This window comes from Rana temporaria, chromosome 3 (genome assembly GCF_905171775.1).
Source record: "Rana temporaria chromosome 3, aRanTem1.1, whole genome shotgun sequence".
Lineage (NCBI taxonomy): Eukaryota > Metazoa > Chordata > Amphibia > Anura > Ranidae > Rana > Rana temporaria.
In genome coordinates this window covers 461,668,046-461,689,170 of record NC_053491.1, presented here as the reverse complement: position 1 = coordinate 461,689,170, position 21,125 = coordinate 461,668,046, and the positions used below count along the sequence as shown (strand labels likewise).

General features: G+C 44.9%; 2 non-coding genes across 2 annotated transcripts; both read left to right on the top strand.

Moving 5' to 3' along the window:
• Window positions 1–9,849: 9,849 nt before the first annotated feature.
• Window positions 9,850–9,931, top strand: TRNAL-AAG. The gene has a single exon. It is a non-coding gene; the product is annotated as a tRNA-Leu (tRNA).
• A 585-nt stretch (window positions 9,932–10,516) lies between these two features.
• Window positions 10,517–10,598, top strand: TRNAL-AAG. The gene has a single exon. It is a non-coding gene; the product is annotated as a tRNA-Leu (tRNA).
• The last annotated feature ends 10,527 nt before the right edge of the window (window positions 10,599–21,125 follow it).

The following is a 21,125-nucleotide window of genomic DNA, read 5'->3' as shown; positions in this document are numbered from 1 at the left end:
AATAATAGATCCTTCCAAGCAACAATAGATTCCCCTCCCACCAATAATAGACCCCACCCCAATAATAGGTCCTCCCAAGCAACAAAAATTCCCCTCCCAGCAATAATAAACCCCACCCCAGCAACAAAAGATCCCTCACACAATAATAGACTCCCCCAGCAACAATGGCCCCCACCCCATTAACAATAGTTCCCCCCAGTAACAATAGTTCTCCACACAATAGACCTCCCACACAGAAACAATGGACCAGCCACAACAAAATACCGCCCTCAGTAACAAAAGATCCACCCCAGCAACATTAGACCCCCACCAGTGACTATACATCCCCCAGCAGACAGCATCAATAGACCCTCCAGCAAATCCCTTGCTATCACATACATTTGGTGCTGGAGGTGCCGGAACTGCGTTCCCCCACGTTCACGCTGAAAAAAAGCCCTGGGTTTAGGAGATATTTGCAAAAAAGACAGGCACCTACCGTATTTATTGGGGTATAGCGTGCTCCCGCGTATAGCGCGCACCCCTAAAGTTGGCCAGAAATTCCTGTGGAAAAAAGGATTTTGTACTTACAGTTTTGGTGTCTTGCGCGGCGGCCTCGTCGGATCCGGCGTCCGTCTGCAGCTTCGGGTGTCCTCTTTGTCGGGTCCGGCGTCCTTCTGCGGTGTCCTCCTCGCTCGTTTCCCGCTTTCCCACGCCGAGTTTGAATACTGTGCCGGCATATACCGAGCGCAGTACACTAGGGCAGGCTCGGCTACTGTCGCGCTCACGTCCTGTACGTCCAGGAGGTGAGCGCGGGAGGAGCCGAGACTGCATGACTATACACGAGTGTACTGCGCTCGGTATATGCCGGCACAGTATTCAAACTCGGCGCGGGAAAGCGGGTATCGGCGTATATCGAGCACCCACGATTTTGCCCTGATTTCAGGGCAAAAAAGTGCGCGGTATACGCCGATAAATACGGTATATCTACGGCGCATTCGCAGGAGTGACGTCATCATGGCTCCGACTAGTCACAGCGCCGGAGCCGTGATATCCCCGGAAGTCACTCCAGGAGAAATGGCGACGGAGGAGGGGAACGACGACCGCTGCGGGGACTTCCATCTCAGGTAAGTAATTCAAAATGAGCTAGTATCCTATGCATACTAGCTCATTATGCTTTTGTCTTGCAGGGTGTATTTTTTTTTTATTTTTTCAGAGGGTTTACTTCCTCGTTAAGAAAGTATTTGGATGTTCTTTTTTTTTTTTTTTGCCTTTGCTATTTTGTTACAATAAAGAGAGTTTAATTCCATGGGTTCCCTTGGCATTTATTTATAGAGTGTAATTGAACATTCCCCTTTAGATGTGCCAAGTTACCTAATACAAGGGCCTACCTGACTAGATAAAAAAATTAATGGATTGTTAAATTAGATTTAAATCTGGCCATGCATGATAGAATTTCATTAGAAATCTTTATTTTTGGGAACGTATATTTGATTTTCTAATCATTACTACGGTCAACTTGAAGCTAATTTTGGACCATAGTGACAAGAAAATTTAATGGAGCAGGATGGGATTTTTTTCTTGCGTTAATTCATTTCTATCAGCATATTTTATTTGGGAAAGTCCTTTAAAGGGGTTGTAAAGGAAAACATTTTTTTCATAATAAGCATCCTTTACCTGCAGACATTCCTCTTTTCACTTCCTTATTGTTCATTTTTGCTCAGAAGTTGCTCTATTTCTTCTCTGTTTTGTTCACTTCCTGCTTGTCTGATTTTACTGACCACCGTGATGGGAGGCTTTACTGCGGTAGTCAGTGACGTGCTCAACCCCTCCTGGGAACTACATCTGTGCGGCAGGACGCTCTCTACGTGTTAGAAAATTCAAGGAGGTGTGAATTACTGGGCGTGCCATAATGCATACTGGGAAATGTAGTTCTTACATGAACAAACGATGCAAACCAGGAAGTGAATGAGAGAACAGAAACTAAAATGACGGAGGTGATATAGATGAAGGAATTTAATAGGCACCGTATTTATCCGCCTATACCGCGCACTTTTTTGCCCTGAAAATCAGGGCAAAATCGTGGGTGCGCGATATACGCCGATACCCGCTTCCCGCGCCGTGTTTGAATGCCTGCGCCGACATATACCGAGCGCAGTACGCTCGGGTACATTCGGCCAGGCTCGGCTTCGCTCGTAGTCACGCTCTGTGACGTTTATGCGTGAGAAGCCGAGCCTGGCCGAATATACCCGAGTGTACTGCGCTCGGTATACGTCGGCGGAGGCTTCAAACTGAGCGCGGGAAGCTGGGATTCGACATGAAGACAGCGCGGGAGCAGCCGGGAGGACACCACCAAGGCCGCAGATGGACGCCGGACCGGAAGAGGCCACCGATGGACGCCGGGCAAGACACCAAAACTGTAAGTAGTTAAATGTAATAATTTTTTTTTACAGGATTTTAGGGTCAAAATTAGGTGTGCGCGCTATACGCCGGAGCGCGCAATACCCCGATAAATACGGTATTTACTCGTTTTTTAACAGAATCATTACACTATTCTGCCTGTCTACCTTGCAGACATTAATTTTAGGCAAACAAATGTTTTTCTTTACAACTCCTTTAATTCCAATATACAGTATAATGATTTTCCCAATTTTTCTAAGAATATCATAGGAACGTTTGTTGTGTGTGGTCAGTTCAAAGCTCATTTGGCAGACATGGTTTCCAAAAACGTCCGTCCATGGACACCTGCGACACGGCACGCTTCTCCCCAACCTGCCCCAGACTGAGCTCTCATTACAGGATTAGGCACAAGCCAGCAAGGCTGAAATGCATCTAAAGACGGGAGGTGGGAACTCCTTAATGAATTGTTGGGGGAGGCATGGCAGGTGGGCCTGTGGCCACAATAGGCATGCGAGGGGGGCTGTGCCGGAAAGGTAGGGGGTAATCAGCCATTGCAGTGCCACATGAATGGTCATAGGGAGGAGGAGGAGGACTGAGAGAAGAGAATGGGGACAGAGCAGCAGGGCGGAGAAATGAAATTACCAGTCCGGCCTCTGTAATTATCTAAATACTGGAACTGAATTCACCACCATGGGGCAACCTGCAGGACCCCGGCTGATGAGGAGCTATGTGTACTAGTATGCACAGCTGTGATATCAAAGATCCCATACCAACATAATGAAAACAAAAAAGGGGGGGAGACATATACACACCCTAAAGAGTTAACTACAAATTTATTAAATAGCTTAAAAGCGATACAAAAACAAATTATGAACACAAAGACCCTTTGATTCCCTATATTACGACCAATAGAGGAACCCCTGATATGGAATATCCTAATGGCCTAAAACTCCCCAAGGCTGTCTCCTCGATATGCAAGTTACTGTGGTAAGGCAGGTAAACTAGGGTAAATAAGTAAAAAATATTCGCCAGCACACCATGGATCGCAGATAACGTCCAAAAAATGTTAATACAAAAAAGGCATTACAAAAAGTGCAACATTTCGAGGCCACGCCGGACCTCTTCGTCAGGCAAGTAAGGGACCTACAAACGTTTTTTTCAAAGTCGGGCACCCCCTCCACTGACTCCCATGTTAAACAGTGATTTCTCCGGTAAATTTGTGGACCAGGTACCGGCCGGCCGTAAGTCCCCTGGACCCGAAACTTGGCACACAAGTTCTGGGGGACCTACGACCGGGGAGCACTGATTTTTCAAAGCCCCCTTCTATATACTCCCATATTAAACGTAAGTCTAGTGTACTCATGGACACAGTGAGGCACAGTGAGGCATGGACACAGTGAGGCATGGGCACAGTGAGGCATGCACATGGACACAGTGAGGCACAGTGAGGCATGGACACAGTGAGGCATGGGCACAGTGAGGCACAGTGAGGCATGGACACAGTGAGGCATGGGCACAGTGAGGCATGCACATGGACACAGTGAGGCACAGTGAGGCATGGACACAGTGAGGCATGGACACAGTGAGGCACAGTGAGGCATGGACACAGTGAGGCATGGGCACAGTGAGGCACAGTGAGGCATGGACACAGTGAGGCATGGGCACAGTGAGGCACAGTGAGGCATGGACACAGTGAGGCATGGACACAGTGAGGCACAGTGAGGCATGGACACAGTGAGGCATGGGCACAGTGAGGCATGCACATGGACACAGTGAGGCACAGTGAGGCATGGACACAGTGAGGCATGGACACAGTGAGGCATGCACATGGACACAGTGAGGCAAAGTGTGGCACAGTGAGGCATGCAGATGGACACCCTAGGCTTATACTCAAGTCAATACGTTTCCCAGTTTTTTTGTGGTAAAATTAGGTACTTCGGCTTATATTGGGGTCGGCTTATACTCGAGTATATACGGTAATTGCTGTCCATCAGTGGAAAAAGAAAAACACCCTACTGGGTAGGTGTATATGTCCCAAATACCTTCGTCCCATTCAAAAAAAAACTAGAGCACTGGAACAATTTCAAATATGGAGAAAACAGTTTTTATCTGTATTTGAAATTGTTCCAGTGCTCTGAAAAGTATTAATGGGACTAATTACACCATTGGACATATACACCTGCCCAGCAGGGTGTTTTTCTTTTTCCACTGAGGGACAGCAATTAATTGCATTTTCAGTATTTTAGATGTGATGGATCCCTTACCTTCATTATACAGGGAGTGCAGAATTATTAGGCAAGTTGTATTTTTGAGGATTAATTTTATTATTGAACAACAACCATGTTCTCAATGAACTCAAAAAACTCATTAATATGAAAGCTGAATATTTTTGGAAGTAGTTTTTAGTTTGTTTTTAGTTTTAGCTATTTTAGGGGGATATCTGTGTGTGCAGGTGACTATTACTGTGCATACTTATTAGGCAACTTAACAAAAAAAAATATATACCCATTTCAATTATTTATTTTTACCAGTGAAACCAATATAACATCTCAACATTCACAAATATACATTTCTGACATTCAAAAACAAAACAAAAACAAATCAGTGACCAATATAGCCACCTTTCTTTGCAAGGACACTCAAAAGCCTGCCATCCATGGATTCTGTCAGTGTTTTGATCTGTTCACCATCAACATTGCGTGCAGCAGCAACCACAGCCTCCCAGACACTGTTCAGAGAGGTGTACTGTTTTCCCTCCTTGTAAATCTCACATTTGATGATGGACCACAGGTTCTCAATGGGGTTCAGATCAGGTGAACAAGGAGGCCATGTCATTAGTTTTTCTTCTTTTATACCCTTTCTTGCCAGCCACGCTGTGGAGTACTTGGACGCGTGTGGTGGAGCATTGTCCTGCATGAAAATCATGTTTTTCTTGAAGGATGCAGACTTCTTCCTGTACCACTGCTTGAAGAAGGTGTCTTCCAGAAACTGGCAGTAGGACTGGGAGTTGAGCTTGACTCCATCCTCAACCCGAAAAGTCCCCACAAGCTCATCTTTGATGATACCAGCCCAAACCAGTACTCCACCTCCACCTTGCTGGCGTCTGAGTCGGACTGGAGCTCTCTGCCCTTTACCAATCCAGCCACGGGCCCATCCATCTGGCCCATCAAGACTCCCTCTCATTTCAGCAGTCCATAAAACCTTAGAAAAATCAGTCTTGAGATATTTATTGGCCCAGTCTTGATGTTGCAGCTTGTGTGTCTTGTTCAGTGGTGGTCGTCTTTCAGCCTTTCTTACCTTGGCCATGTCTCTGAGTATTGCACACCTTGTGCTTTTGGGCACTCCAGTGATGTTGCAGCTCTGAAATATGGCCAAACTGGTGGCAAGTGGCATCTTGGCAGCTGCACGCTTGACTTTTCTCAGTTCATGGGCAGTTATTTTGCGCCTTGGTTTTTCCACACGCTTCCTGCGACCCTGTTGACTATTTTGAATGAAACGCTTGATTGTTCGATGATCACGCTTCAGAAGCTTTGCAATTTTAAGAGTGCTGCATCCAGGGCAGGACTTAGGGTGGTGGGGGCCCCTGGGCTTGAGTGTTGAAGGGGCCCCCTGGAGCCGAGAATTGGGGGGGATCGAAGTTGTTGAGCGGGGGGGGGGGCGAATTGAAGTTGTTGAGCGGGGGGGAGCGCATTAAAGTTGTTGAGCGGGGGGGGAATTTGCAGTTGTTGAGGGGGGGAGTGCCTCTCACCTGTGCCAACAGCCGGGGCCACAGACTGTCATTAGCCCGGCTCTCGGCTTTCTTCCCTTCAGCAGCCACAGTCCTCCACACACCACTCCGGTTCCTCCTGCTTCCGTGCTGCCTCCTCTTGAAGTGCGGGAAAATTAACCCTTTTGCAGAATTGCGGGAAGAAGCTGTCTGTGCGGGAAAGTCCCACAGAATCCGTGCATGTTGGGAGGTATGCGCAGGGCCGCCATCAGGAATTTTGGGGCTGCTTGCACAGCTTAAGGCATGGGCCCCCTGAAGCAGAGAACCTAGGGGGGTGGGGGTGCTGCCGCCTGAAATTGAGAAGCGTGGGGGCTGCCGCAAATTGAGAAGCGGGGGGGCCTTTACAAAAAAAAAGAAGAAATAAAGAAGAAAACAAATATATATAAATATATGTAGCCATCCGGGGCCCTGGGGACCTCTGGGCCTTTTAATAAAAAGAAAAAATAAACCTCTGGGCCCTTTAATAATAAAAAAAAAAACATTTATAAAAAATACATAAAAAAAGGGAGGTTGCCAAACCCGGGGGCCCTGGGGACCTCTGGGCCCCTGGGAACCTCTGGGCCTTTTAATAAAAAATAAAAAAATAAACAAAAATAAAAAAATAAACATTTATAAAAAAAATAAAAAAGGGGGGGTTGCCACATGGGGCCACGGGGACCTCTGAGCCCTTTAATAAAAAAATATATATATATATATAAAAAAAAATGTAATTTTTTTTATAAAAAAATAAAAAAGGTGGGTTGCCATCCGGGGGCCCTGGAGACCCCTGGGCCCTTTAATAATAATAATAAAACATATATATATATATATATAATATTATATATATAAAAATAAAAAATATATAAAAAAAAACATTTTTTTACAAAAAATAAATAAAAAAAAGGGGGGTTGCCATCCGGGGCCCTGGAGACCCCTGGGCCCTTTAATAATAATAATAATAATATATATATATATATATATATATATATATATATATATATATATATATATAAAAATAAAAAATATATAAAAAAAAACATTTTTTTACAAAAAATAAATAAAAAAAGGGGGGTTGCCGTCCGGGGCCCTGGGGGCCTCCGGGCCCCTGGGGACCTCCGGACCCCTAAAAAAAAAAAAAAAAAATTTTTTTTTTTTTTTTTTTTTAAAGGGGGCCCCCTATTGGGTGGGGCCCCTGGGCTTGAGCCCAGTCAAGGCCAATGGTAAGTCCGGCCCTGGCTGCATCCCTCTGCAAGATATCTCACTATTTTTGACTTTTCTGAGCCTGTCAAGTCCTTCTTTTGACCCATTGTGCCAAAGGAAAGGAAGTTGACTAATAATTCTGCACACCTTATATAGGGTGTTGATGTCATTAGACCACACACCTTCTCATTACAGAGATGCACATCACCTAATATGCTTAATTGGTAGTAGGCTTTCGAGCCTATACAGCTTGGAGTAAGACAACATGCATAAAGAGGATGATGTGGTCAAAATACTCATTTGCCTAATAATTCTGCACTCCCTGTAATTCCAGCATTCTGTTTGATTTTGATATGTGATAGGGGTTTTCTGACGGATGGTCCATGTGATCACATATCAGTGCTCCTTTCCATTCCCAGACAGTGTGATTGTATTGCCTGTGGTTTCACAGGAACACACAGTCCGGTGTTTAGGAAATGATTGCAGGGGTCCCGTGTTTAGGTGGCTTTGGTTATCGTTAGGTATCTAGGGGGTGCTCTGCATACTGGGGAGGGGGGTGTGGACTGCGTGGTTGGTCTTTTCTGATTGGTTTCCATGAGGAGTTTACCTGCCTTACCACAGTAACTTGTATATCGAGGAGACAGCCTTGGGGAGTTTTAGGCCATTAGGATATCCCATATTAGGGGTTCCTCTATTGGTCGTAATATAGGGAATCAAGGGTCTTTGTTTTCATAATTTGTTTTTGTATCACTTTTAAGCTATTTAGTAAATTTGTAAATAACTCTTTAGGGTATGTATATGTCTTCCCCCCTTTTTTGTTTTCATTATGTTGGTATAGTACAGGGGTCCTCAAAATACGGCCCGCAGGCCAGATACGGCCCGCAAAGGTCTTTTGCCTGGCTGGCCCTCACGGTCTTTTGGGCATAGGAGCCCCCACAACGTGCGGTCCGCCCAGAGAGATCCATTCCCCCGCAGACCCCGCTTCATACAGCCCTGCAGATTTTTATCACTCCCAAGATATTATCATAAAGCCCTACAGATTTTTTATCACAAATACAATTATGCAGGGAAGGGGAGAAAAGGAAGAGAGAGAAGGAGGGAAGGAAGGAAGGCAGGGAAAGGAAGTAAAGGAATGAGAGAAACGCACATTATCGTGCGGAGTCCCTCAAGGATCCCCCCTGTCGCCGGTGTTATTCAACATCTATCTTCGCCCTCTTTTTGAGATTATTAGCAGTCAAAAACTGCTCTACCACTCATATACAGACGACACGCAACTATATTTCCGCATTTGCAATAAAAAGGATCACCACCTCAATCTAGAGACATGCCTCTCTTTGATAGAGGACTGGATGACAAAGAGTTATCTTAAACTCAACGGAGCGAAAACAGAACTTCTCCTGTTTCACGCCAAGCGTATGAATCAACCTGCAACAACTTGGACCCTCCGCCCATTCTGGGCAAAATCACCCCTAGCGCCAAAGTCAAAAGTCTTGGGGTCATCTTTGACTCCTACATGACAATGGATGCACAAATAGGGTCAGTAGTCAGCGGATCTCACCATCTGCTGCGCCTACTACGCAGACTTACTCCTTTTATTCCCAAGGAAGACATAGCGGTCGTGGTGGGAGCAATTGTAAACTCAAGATTGGACTATGCAAATGCCCTCTACCTCGGACTCCCCAAGTACCAAATCGCTCGTCTACAAGTCGTTCAAAATACGGCCGCTAGACTTGTGACTGGGAAAAAACCATGGGAATCAATCTCACCTTCACTGGGAGCCCTTCATTGGTTACCAGTAAAAGACAGAATCACTTTTAAAGCACTCTGTCTAACGCATAGATATATCTATGGGAATGCTCCTCATTATCAATGCGAAAAAATAAAAGCTCATAATCCCAATCGCATTCTGCGATCCACCAATCAAAATCTCCTCCAGATACCGAAAGCCAACTACAAGTCCAAAGGAGAAAGGAGATTCGCGGTCCAAGGGCCTAGACTATGGAACGCTTTACCAACCAGCATTCGGTTGGAGGAGAATCACTTGGCGTTCAGGAGAAAGATCAAGACTCATCTCTTTTGATATCAAAGGAGACAGGAACAACAAGAGCCCAGAGGCGATTAAGTTTGCCTGTGCTGCGCTATATAAGTTTTCATTCATTCATTCAGAGAAAGAGAAGGAAGGGAAGGAAGGAAGGAAGGAAATTAAAAAATTGTAGGAAGGAAAGGAAGCAAGGGAGGAAGGAAGAGAAGGAAGAACGGTAATGGAGGAAGAGAAGAAAGGGTGGGAAGGGAGGAAGAGAAGGAAGTAAGGGAAGGAAGGGTAGGACTAAAGGGAAGGAATGAAGGAAGGAAAGGACGAAATGAAAGAAGAGAAGGAAATAAAGGAAGGAAGAGTAGGAAGGAAGGGACGGAAGAAAGGGAAGGAAGAAAGGGAAGAGAAGAGAAGGAATAAACTAAGAGAAGGAAATAAAGGAAGGACTTAACTCTTGCTACGGAAAAATATACCAAACAAGCAGTTGTTTTCAGTAGGTAGCGTGGCCGAGCGGTCTAAGGCGCTGGATTAAGGCTCCAGTCTCTCCGGAGGCGTGGGTTCAAATCCCACCGCTGCCAATGTTTTTTTTTTTCTTCTTAGTCATAAAAAACATCTGCTACTGTACAAGCCTGTGTGCTTCTAAGACAAAACAGGTTATCCTTAGATACAAATAGGGAGTGAAAGAAAGAGGGAAAAGAAGAATGGAAGAAAGGAAGAAAAGAAAGGAAGGAATGAGAGGAAGGAAAGGAAGTAAGCAAGAAAGGAAGGAACGAAGGGAAGCAAAAGAAGGATGGGAAGTGAGGAAGAGAAGGAAGGAAGGACCAAGGGAAGAAAGGGAGGGAAGGAAGGGAGGGTAGGATGGGAAGGAATGAGAGGAAGGGAAGGAAGAGAATGGAGGATAGGAAGGAAGGAAGAGAAAGAAATATGGGAAGGGAGGAAGAGAAGAAAGTAAGGGAAGAATAGAAGGATAAGAGGGAAAGAAGGGAAGAGATGAAGGAAGGGAAGGAAATAAAGGAAGGAAAAGTAGGAAGGAAGGAAGGGATGGGAAGGAAGGGTGGAAGGAAATAATGTAATGAAGGGAAGGAAATAAACGAATGAAAGAAAGGAGGGAAAGACATTAACTCTTGCTACGAAAAAACAAAACAAACAGGAAGTCATCAGTAGGTAGCGTGGCCGAGCGGTCTAAGGCGCTGGATTAAGGCTCCAGTCTCTCCGGAGGCGTGGGTTCAAATCCCACCGCTGCCAAATATTTTTCTTAGTGATTTAAAACATCTGCCACTGTACAAGCCAGTAAAATTGCTTCCAAGACAAAACATATTACAAATATGCATCAGATTCCATTTTCAGTCTATGGAATTAGCCAGTAAATCATTTCACTCACTGCCAGCCTACAGGTTAAAATGAAAAGTACACATTTCTACATTGAATAACAAAACCAGAATTCAGCAATCTTGTAAAAAAAAATAAAAAAAATAAAACTCTCAACAAAATTTAAAATATGTGTTCTGTCCGGAATAAATACTCTGCCCTTCCCCTTTAAAAGTTCAATTCCCAATCTGTAATTTTCATTGTGACCTGTAGGTGGTGCTTCAGCAACTCCAATACATGTCACTGCTATTCCTTTGGTTTATAAGTGACAATATCAGAGTAACCAAGAGCAGGGGACATGTTTACGCTGCCAAGAAATCAAGCAGGTTGTGAAAACCTTTGGCTTTTATCTTAAATATTGTTAGGGGTGTTGTGACCTATGTGTGTTACAATATGGGATCAAAGCGTGCTAATAAGCCAGTTACCGTTTTTATAAGTCAATATATCCTATGGAGATAATCACACCATTGTGTTGTGTTAAAGGGTTTATTGCATCCTTTTGTGTGATTTGGTAAAAATGTGTGATACATTATAGTGACTTGGATGGGGAGGAAAATGCACCAAAATTCGCAATATGAATTTTAATTTGTGTGTTTTTCAAGTTACGTGTCCCTATTTCCTACAAGCACAGACACAACTCACAAAATGAAGATAGAAAATGATAAAAATGAAAAAGAAACTAAGATTGCATGCATAAATTTAAGGTCACCATATACATTGCAATCTGACCATACAATCTTTGTACAATCAGCTTTAACTTTACCAGGTAAGGTCAGGTAAATATTTAGGGGCAGGGTGGAGTGGGGGGGGGGAGCTGTACATAAAAAAACATTTTTTTACCTTAATGTGTTACTAAACCCAAGACCCTGCATTCATTATATCTGGTCTCCTACAGTACAAAGAACATGCAAATGCAATTATTTTAGTAAATATAAGCTGCTAAATACCTTTACTCATCAGCAGTATATAGCATTCTTGGGACTTCTATCAGTATCTGTTTAGAGCTTGTAGGAGGAGTTTTCATTCTGCTCTGATTGTCCTATAAGGCTGAAGTACCCCTGACCCTCTGTCTGGGCAGTGCTGATTGGCCCTGTGCTGATCACATGCACCCTCCCCCCGCCCAAAAAAAAGCTTTCTGGCAATACACACCAAACGGAGCATGTGCATAGTGCCTCCAGGGCTCGTTACTATCAGGAGATGGATTGGAGACAGTGGAAGAAGGGGAGGATCAGAAAAAGACAGGATCAAACAGCCTTTTTCCACCTTGAGTATAACAAGCATGCTTTACTGCATATACGGGCTGATTTTATTGTTGTGGGTTTAGTAAAACTTTAATGCAGAGAAAAAAACAACCACTTTAAGGACCTTTACAAAAGAAATGTATTTTAAGGTAATTACATACAAAGATTGGAGTTAATTTAATAGAATTTTCATATGAAAACACCAAATGTAGATCGCAATCACAGTGGACACAAAAAAAGTATTATAAGAGAGTGCAGGATTTGGGAGGGTGTTAGGGAGGGATCAGGAGTGAGTTACACTCAGAATGCAGGGTCTGGGTGTGTGTTATGCTCAGATCGCATATTTTAGGAGTGCGTTACGCTCAGAATGTAGGGTTAAGGAGTGTGTTATACTCAGAATGCAGGGATCAGGAGTGCGTTACGCTCAGGATGTAGGGTTAAGGAGTGTGTTGTGCTCAGAATGCAGGGATCAGGAATGAGTTACACTCAGAATGCAGGGTTTGGGAGTGTGTTATGCTCAGAATGCAGATATCAGGAGTGTGTTACAAGTTTAGACCCCTTTCACACTGAGGAGTTTTTCAGGCGGTACAGCGCTAAAAATAGCGCTGCTATACCGCCTGAAAAACTCCGGCCCAGCAACCTCAATGTGAAAGCCGGAGGGCTTTCACACTGAGGCGATGCGCTGGCAGGAGAGAAAAAAATCTCCTGCAAGCAGCATCTTTGGAGCGGTGAGAGGAGCGGTATGTATACAGATCCTTCCCATTTAAAACAATGCAGAGGCGCATTGCGGGCGGTATTAACCCTTTATAGGCCGCTAGCGGGGGTTAATACCGCACCGCTAGCGGCCGAATCCGGCGGCAATTCCGACGGTATAGCACCGCTATTTTTAGCGCCGCTATACCGCCACCGCGCCTCCCGCCCCAGTGTGAAAGGGGCCTAAAAGAGTGTGTTATGCTCAGAATGCAGGGTTCAGGAGGGTGTTACGCTCAGAATGCAGGGATCAGGAGTGCATTTTCTTCTTACAACCTATTACTAAAATCGAACTGGGTGACATTTTGTTTTCTAAAGCCTTGTGTATCATAAACAATTGCGGCTTTTTTTTTTACTATACTTACATCTCAGTATTGCTGATCTCCTACAGCCTCTTTCAAACACTTCCTGTGTACATGCTCTCACTGTGGCAATGGCTGTACAACATTGATATAGACTGGCCACTTGATGGTGACTAGGTGTGAGAGAACCCTGCTGGGTTTGGTTAGAGCTGAGTTCAGCAAACTTGTGGGGAGGTGCAGCATGGTGTGGTGGTAGTAAACACACAGGGGCAGATCCACGTACATCGGCGCATATTTGCGTCGGGCGTAGCGTATCTAAGATAAACTACGCCGCCGTAACTTACTTTTTTTTTTGAATCCTCAAAGAATTTGCGCCGTAAGTTATGGCGGCGTAGTGTATCTTTGGCGGCGTAAGGGCGCAGAGTTCAAATGGATGTGATGGGGGCGTGTTTTATGTAAATACGTCGTGACCCGACGTAAACAACGTTTTTTTTGAATGGCGCATGCGCCGTCCATGGGGGTATCCCAGTGTGCATGCTCGAAATTAAACCGGAACAAGCCAATGCTTACGACGGTGACGTCATTCTACGCAAATCCCTATTCGCGAACGACTTACCCAAACAACGTAAAAAATTCAAAATTCGATGCGGGAACGACGGCCATACTTGACATTGAGTACGCCTCATAATAGCAGGGGTAACTATATGCCGGAAAAAGCCGAACGCAAACGACGTAAAAAAATGCGCCGGCCGGACGTACGTTCGTGGATCGCCGTATCTAGCTAATTTGCATACTCGACATGGAGTTCGACAGAAACGCCACCTAGCGGCCGCCGAAAAAATGCACCTAAGTATCTTGCTTTGTAGATACAAAACAAAGCTACGACGCGGGAACTTTAAAATTATGCGGCGTATCAATAGATACGCCGGCATAATTCTTTTGTGGATCTGCCCCACAGAGTCTGGTTGTAGAGAAAAGAACTTGTATTAATGCAGAATCTAGAAATTCATAGCAAATCCAGTAGGAAGACATCAGACCGGGGGACACTCACAGCATGTAACAGCAATGTGTAGCAGAGCAGGTCTCAGTGGCCTCAGTGGCCTTACGCAGGGCCGTCTTTACCACAGGGCAAATGGGGCAGCTGCCCAGGGCCCTGTCACTGTTGGGGGCCCAAAGCAACCCCCTTTAAGGGGTCCGGATGTCCCCAGGGGCCCCAGATGGCAACCCCCCTTTTTTTATTTATTTTTAAATAAAAAAAAATATATATTTTTTAATATATTTTATTTTATTTTTTATTAAAGGGCCAATTTTTTTTAGAGGTTTTTTTTCAAAGGGACAATTTTTTTTAGGGGTTCCCAGGGGCCCGGAGGCCCCCAGGGCCCCAGATGGCAACCCCCCTTTTTTTATTTATTTTTAAATAAAAAAAATATATTTTTCTAATATATTTTATTTTATTTTTTATTAAAGGGCCAATTTTTTTTTAGAGTTTTTTTTTCAAAGGGACAATTTTTTTTTAGAGGTTTGGGGGTCCCCAGGAGCCCGTAGTTCCCCAGGGCCCTGGATGACAACCCCCCTTTTTTATAAAAAAAATGTTTTTTTATATATTTCTTTATTTCTTTTATTTTATATATATATATATTATTATATATATAATATATTATTATTATTAGTATTATTATTATTAAAGGTTTCAGAGGTCCCCAGGGCCCCCGGATGGCAACCCCCCTTTTTGTATAATTTTTTTTCATATTATTTTATTTCTTTTTTTTCTTTTTATTTCTTTTTTATATATTTTATTAAAGGGCTCAGAGGTCCCCAGGGCCCCATGTGGCAAACACCCTTTTTTATTTTTTTTATAAATGTTTATTTTTTTATTTTTGTTTATATATATATTTTTTTTATTATTAAAGGGCCCAGAGGTCCCCAGGGCCCTGGATGGCAACCCCCCCCCCCCCTTTTTTTTTATAAATGTTTCTTTTTTATATTTTTTTTTTTATTTTTTATTAAAGGGCCCAGAGGTCCCGGATGGCAACCCCCTTTTTTTTTGTAATTTATTTTTATTAAAAAAAATTATTAAAGGGCCCAGAGGTCCCCAGGGCCTCAGATGGCAACCCCCTTTTTAATAAAAAAAATATATCTATATTTTATATATATATATATATTTTTTTTTTTTTATTAACCACTTAAGCCCCGGACCAATATGCAGCCTAAAGACCCAAGGTGTTTTTACAGTTCGGGACTGCGTCGCTTTAACAGACAATTGCGCGGTCGTGCGACGTGGCTCCCAAACAAAATTGGCGTCCTTTTTTCCCCACAAATAGAGCTTTCTTTTGGTGGTATTTGATCACATCTGCGGTTTTTAGTTTTTGCGCTATAAACAAAAATAGAGCGACAATTTTGAAAAAAAAGCAATATTTTTTACTTTTTGCTGTAATAAATATCCCCCAAAAACATATATAAAAACATTTTTTTTCCTCAGTTTAGGCCGATACGTATTCTTCTACCTATTTTTAGTAAAAAAAATCGCAATAAGCGTTTATCGATTGGTTTGCGCAAAATTTATAGTGTTTACAAAATAGGGGATAGTTTTATTGCATTTTTATTTTTTATTTTTTTTTTACTACTAATGGCGGCGATCAGCAATTTTTTTCGTGACTGCGACATTATGGCGGACACTTCGGACAATTTTGACACATTTTTGGGACCATTGTCATTTTCACAGCAAAAAATGCATTTAAATTGCATTCTTTATTGTGAAAATGACAGTTGCAGTTTGGGAGTTAACCACAGGTGGCGCTGTAGGAGTTAGGGTGCACCTAGTATGTGTTTACAACTGTTTGGGGGTGTGGCTGTAGGAATGACGTCATCGATCGTGTCTTCCCTATAAAGGGAATGACGCGATCGATGCGCCGCCATAGTGAAGGACGGGGAAGCCGTGTTTACACACGGCTCTCCTCGTTCTTCAGCTCCGGGGAGCGATCGCGACGGAGCGGCTATAAACAAATAGCCGCGCCGTGGTCCCGGATCGCTCCCCGAGCGGACCCGACCTCCGCATGTAGCGGGGGGGGTCCCGATCGGACCCCCCACCCGCTAATAGGGGAGGACGTACCTATACGCCCATGTGCCTGTACGTGCCATATTGTGGACGTATATGTACATGGGCTGGTCCTTAAGTGGTTAAAGGGCTCAGAGGTCCCCAGGGCCCCGGATGGCTACACCCCTTTTTTTATATATATTTTACTTTATTATTTTTTTTTTTTTTTGTAAAGGGCCCCCCGCTTCTAAATTCGCGGCAGCCCCCCCCCCCCTGCTTCTCAATTTCAGGCGGCAGCATCCCCCCCCCCCCCGGTTCTCTGCTCCAGGGGGCCCATGCCTGAAGCTGTGTAAGTGGCCCCATAATTCCTGATCCCTGCCGCCCGCTAAGCCCCTGTGCTGCCCACAAATCAGGCTGAAAATCATCAGCGGCACGCAGCCAGTGACAGTACTGCTTCCCTTCCCAGTGTTTTAAAATGTACAGCACCCCTGGCTTCCCTTTAGAATGTGATTTTATAACATCCCCAGTTTGCTCTTCCCGAGGCTGACTTCTTCATGTCCTGCTCCTCAAGGTATGTCACTGTTTGCTAATCTATATTGTAAATAGAAGTTTTCTGTAGAGTGTGCCCAAAGTCTTTATAATATTTGATGATTCACTGCAGGTCTGGTCAGTGTTTTAAAAAGTTCCTCTATTTTACACATGGCATGGCATGGGGTCACAGCACCGTCTGTCCATTCTGCTTTAGCACCATGGGACCCCATGCCATGCCATGTGTAAAATTGAGGAACTCTTTAAATCACAGACCAGACCTGCAGTCCAGGCTGAGTAAGGCCTCAGAGCACATGGCATTACTGTCTGTATTTAACTGCTTGATTGGCTTATTTTGGGCCTGGCTGGTTCACATGTATGTGTTTTGGCGGCCCACATTTGCGCAGGCACAGCAGCCCATTCATTTGAATGGGCCGCCATGCCTGCGTTTCCTGCAAAGAAAAGCGTATGCCTCATGTAATAGGCTGCGCACACGGCATGCCTATGCCCATCAAGCACTGAAACACAGCACTGTCTGTCCATTCTGCTGTCTGCTGTGACTTATCTGCAGTTCCTGCACTGTCAAACTTGCTGCATTTTTAGACGTTTAGGTCACGCTTTTAAAAACACAGTGCGTTTGTGTGTGCAAGAACTGCAGGTAAGTAGCATGGTGCAAAAGCAGAATGGATTTCAAGGCAACTGTATTTTTAAAATGCTGAATGCACCTTTTTTCTGCAGGAAACTAAGGCATGGCAGCCCATTCAAATCAATGGGCTGCTGTACCTTCACAAATGAGGACCGCCAAAACATACATGTGAACCAGCCAGGCCCAAAATAAACTGGAGGGGGGCCCCAAAAAAATGTTTTCCCAGGGCCCAAACCATATTAAAGACGGCCCTGGCCTTACGGCATCTGTTTTGAGGGGTGGATTGTGGCCTGGCCAATGACCTACACTACCCACGTGCGAAATGCTCTTAAGTAGGATCTGCCTGATCCAAGATGGCTGCTAGAGTCTCATAGGGTGGCAACATCCAACTAGATAGCTTCCCCAGCGACCCAGGAAACCATAGAGAAACCATGTTGCTCTCGACTTACTCTCCCCCTACAATGCTACTGTGGTTGAGCTCCACCGCACCTGCCTACAAAATCAGTGTGAACTTCGAACTACGCCAAACCCAACTGAAGCCTTTGGGTACCAAATCGTGTTATTTATTGTCTGTCCATTTTTAGGGCTAATAGGCAAGCTATTGTTGAGTAAGGGGAACATTTTAACCACTTCAGCCCAGGACCATTTGGCTGGCCAAAGACCAGAGTACTTTTTGTGATTCGGCACAGCGTCATTTTAACTGAAAATTGTGTGGTCGTGCGACATGGCTCCCAAACAAAATTGATGTCCTTTTTTTCCCACAAATAGCATTTTCATTTGGTGGTATTTAACCACTTCCTTACTGGGCACTTAAACCCCCATGCTGCCCAGAGGACTTTTTGCGATTCGACACTGCGTCACTTTAACTGACAATTACATGGTCGTGCGACGTGGCTCCCAAACAAAATTGGCGTCCTTTTTTCCCCACAAATAGAGCTTTCTTTTGGTGGTATTTGATCACCTCTCCGGTTTTTATTTTTTGCGCTATAAACAAAAATAGAGCGACAATTTTGAAAAAAATAAAAAAAAAATTACTTGTTGCTATAATAAATAGCTACATTTTTTTTTTTTTTTTTTTTTTTATCCTTAGTCTAGGCCGATACGTATTCTACATATTTTTAGTAAAAAAAACGCAATAAGCGACTGGTTTGCGCAAAAGTTATAGTGCCTACAAAATAAGGGACAGAATTATTATTATTATTTTTTTTTTTTTACTAGTAATGGCACCGCTGTTTGTGAGAGCCGGCAATGAGAAATTATCTCATATGTAAACATATGAGATCATCTCTCATTGGCCGCACAGATCGCCTAGCAAACGGCCACTCCGATTGGCCGTTCACGGCGATCTGTGATTGGCTGTGTCCAAGGGACACGGCCAGCACAGCAGTTCCCCGCTGCGTGCTCGGGAGCGCGCGCGGGGAACGCGGAAAGGGGCGGACGTCAATTGACGGCACCCCGGAGAAGTAGAACCACCCTGTGGCCGTCAATAGTCGTACGGCCGTCGGGAAGTGGTTAATCACATCTGCGGTTTTTATTTTTTGCGCTATAAACAAGTGTAGCGCCCATTTCCTTTTGGTATGCGCTAAAATAGTGTTTATTTGTTTTAAACTGTCAGTGCAGGCAAAATCTAGTCAGGCCTATGCCTTATGCTAGGCCTGATTGTTTTGATCTGGGACTGGGAGTGTCAGAGTAGCAGTTGGTGTGACTACCTGTGCTCAGGCTCTGGAACTCCTCCCCTGCTTTCAGGAAAAATGTTCTGGAAGGGGGCGGAGCTGGAATCTCTGAGTGACAGGCAGCTTGTGTGGCAGCTCTGACCAATCCCCAACTAGTGTTGGCAGGGGGCGGGCCTGCTATATAAGCTGAGGTGACATGCCACTGGGACTCAGGCGTCATGAGATGGAAAAAGATGGGGCAGTAGTCTCTGTGTGAGGGCCCCAGGCCTGAGGGCCTACCAGGTGCTGAGGAGAAAGTCCTGGCCTTTCTTTAACACCGCAAAATAGGAATTCTATACTAAGGGAAAGGAACCTGGAACTGTTACTGCTGGACTGTGCGATTGAACTATGTCTCTTCCATGGACCGGGGACCATGGAACAGGTCAGTGGGTACATGACGGCAAGTGATGGGACCGGAGGAATCTATTCAAGGAGCTTGGGAATATCTGCTGTTGCCCCTGGTAACTGAAAGCCACAAGAGGGTGTCTTAGACGGGATGTTGCATGGACACAGCCGGGTGTTACAAGGAGGGACTCTAACCTTATCTCATCTCAATATGGAAGGTTGTGACCGGAGAACTCAGCCTTTCCATCACTGGATTATTTGGGCCTAGTAGTGCCACTAGATGAACTGTGGGGTCAGAGGGGGGTGTATGAGGATACCTTCTGGACACAGGGCCGGCATCTGGATAGCTGTTTATCACCACAAAAAGTCATTCTGAGTGACTTGTTCTAAATAGTGCAGCACAAAGGGAGCAATAGTCTGCAGTGACGCAGCTCACTAAACTACAATCTTTGCTGTGCCTTATTCTCAGTATGTAAATGACTAAAGTGCTAATATCTTTGGGCATCCCATGTCACTATACCCCTACCCAAAAAATCTTTATAATTGTAGCACTACCCCCGGAGGAGCTGCTGGTTGTTTTGGGTGGCACATTTACCTTGTGGCTCTTCCGAATTCCTAGGGGTGCATAGTGCATTTAGTAGAAGTAAAGGAATGTCCGCAACAGGTGCTCTTTGCTGTGCTCTTTATTACCCAGCCGAGTAAAAAACAATAAACTTGTGGTGAGGAAAGTAAAGTTGAAGGAAGAAGAAGAATAGCAAAATCAGGCGTAATGATAGGGAAACAGTCCTGCTCCTCCCAAGCGTAACACTTCTCTGCGCCACTCCTGCTTGAGTGGGTTTAGTGTACCCGGACAGGCCTCTCTCACTGACCTGGCAGCCGGAGTATCACTCAGACATTTGTAGGATAAAGTCTCTGCCACAGATCCTCCTTGGTGAACTTGAGGAAAAGTCTCTGCCACAGACCCTTTTTGGTAAACTTGAACTTGAGGAAAAGTCTCTGCCACAGACCCTCCTTGGTGAACTTGAGGAAAAGTCTCTGCCACAGACTCTCCTTGGTGAACGTCAGGGAGACACCTCTGCCACGGGCCCTCTATGATTTGTAGTTACGGAGGTAATCCTCCTTAGGTGAATTACGGCTGGGTCTCCTTCAACTTCTCGCCCAGGTACTGACAGGTGATCAATCCTTCAGTGTTCTGGCTACCTTGATCCAGGACAGGTGGTTTGTCGAGACCCTTTTGTATCGCCAGCCTCTCAATGGTGCTCCTCAGACGGACTCCCAACCGAACAGCAGTACAGCTTGGGATCCTCAAAGGTGGGAACCCAGTCACTCACTGGGTCCCCGTCGCTGCTCAGATGTTCCAGGCCAACATGGCCCCGGAACCAGGAATACCGCTTGGCACGCACGCCCCAGCCAGGTAGTCCATAACGCCGGGGCGCTGTGATGTGGCCACCCTAAAGGTGGGTGCCACACTGGACGAAGGAGAACCCAGAACCAATAGCGTCTTCCCCATAAATACCCTCCCCCAGCATGCACAGCAAGGCCAAACCCTCCTGATTGGCTGCTGGGGAAGAGCACACACACCTTGACCCCACTGCTGCCACCTACTGCACAGGGGTGGGAAGAACACCACAGCACAACAGAATGAGCCCACAGTACAGCCAAGCTGAGACAGAGACCCTGTTTTGCACATGACAATTTGGATCAGAGTGTAACCATACTCTGATCTCCCTCTAAATTTAAATAGCACCGGTACCTAAAGTAACCAGGCGCTACATAATAAAAATACCACAAGGTAAAGCAAGTGACTCTTCATTGAGTCTTATAGATGGATGAGGAGAATGGACAA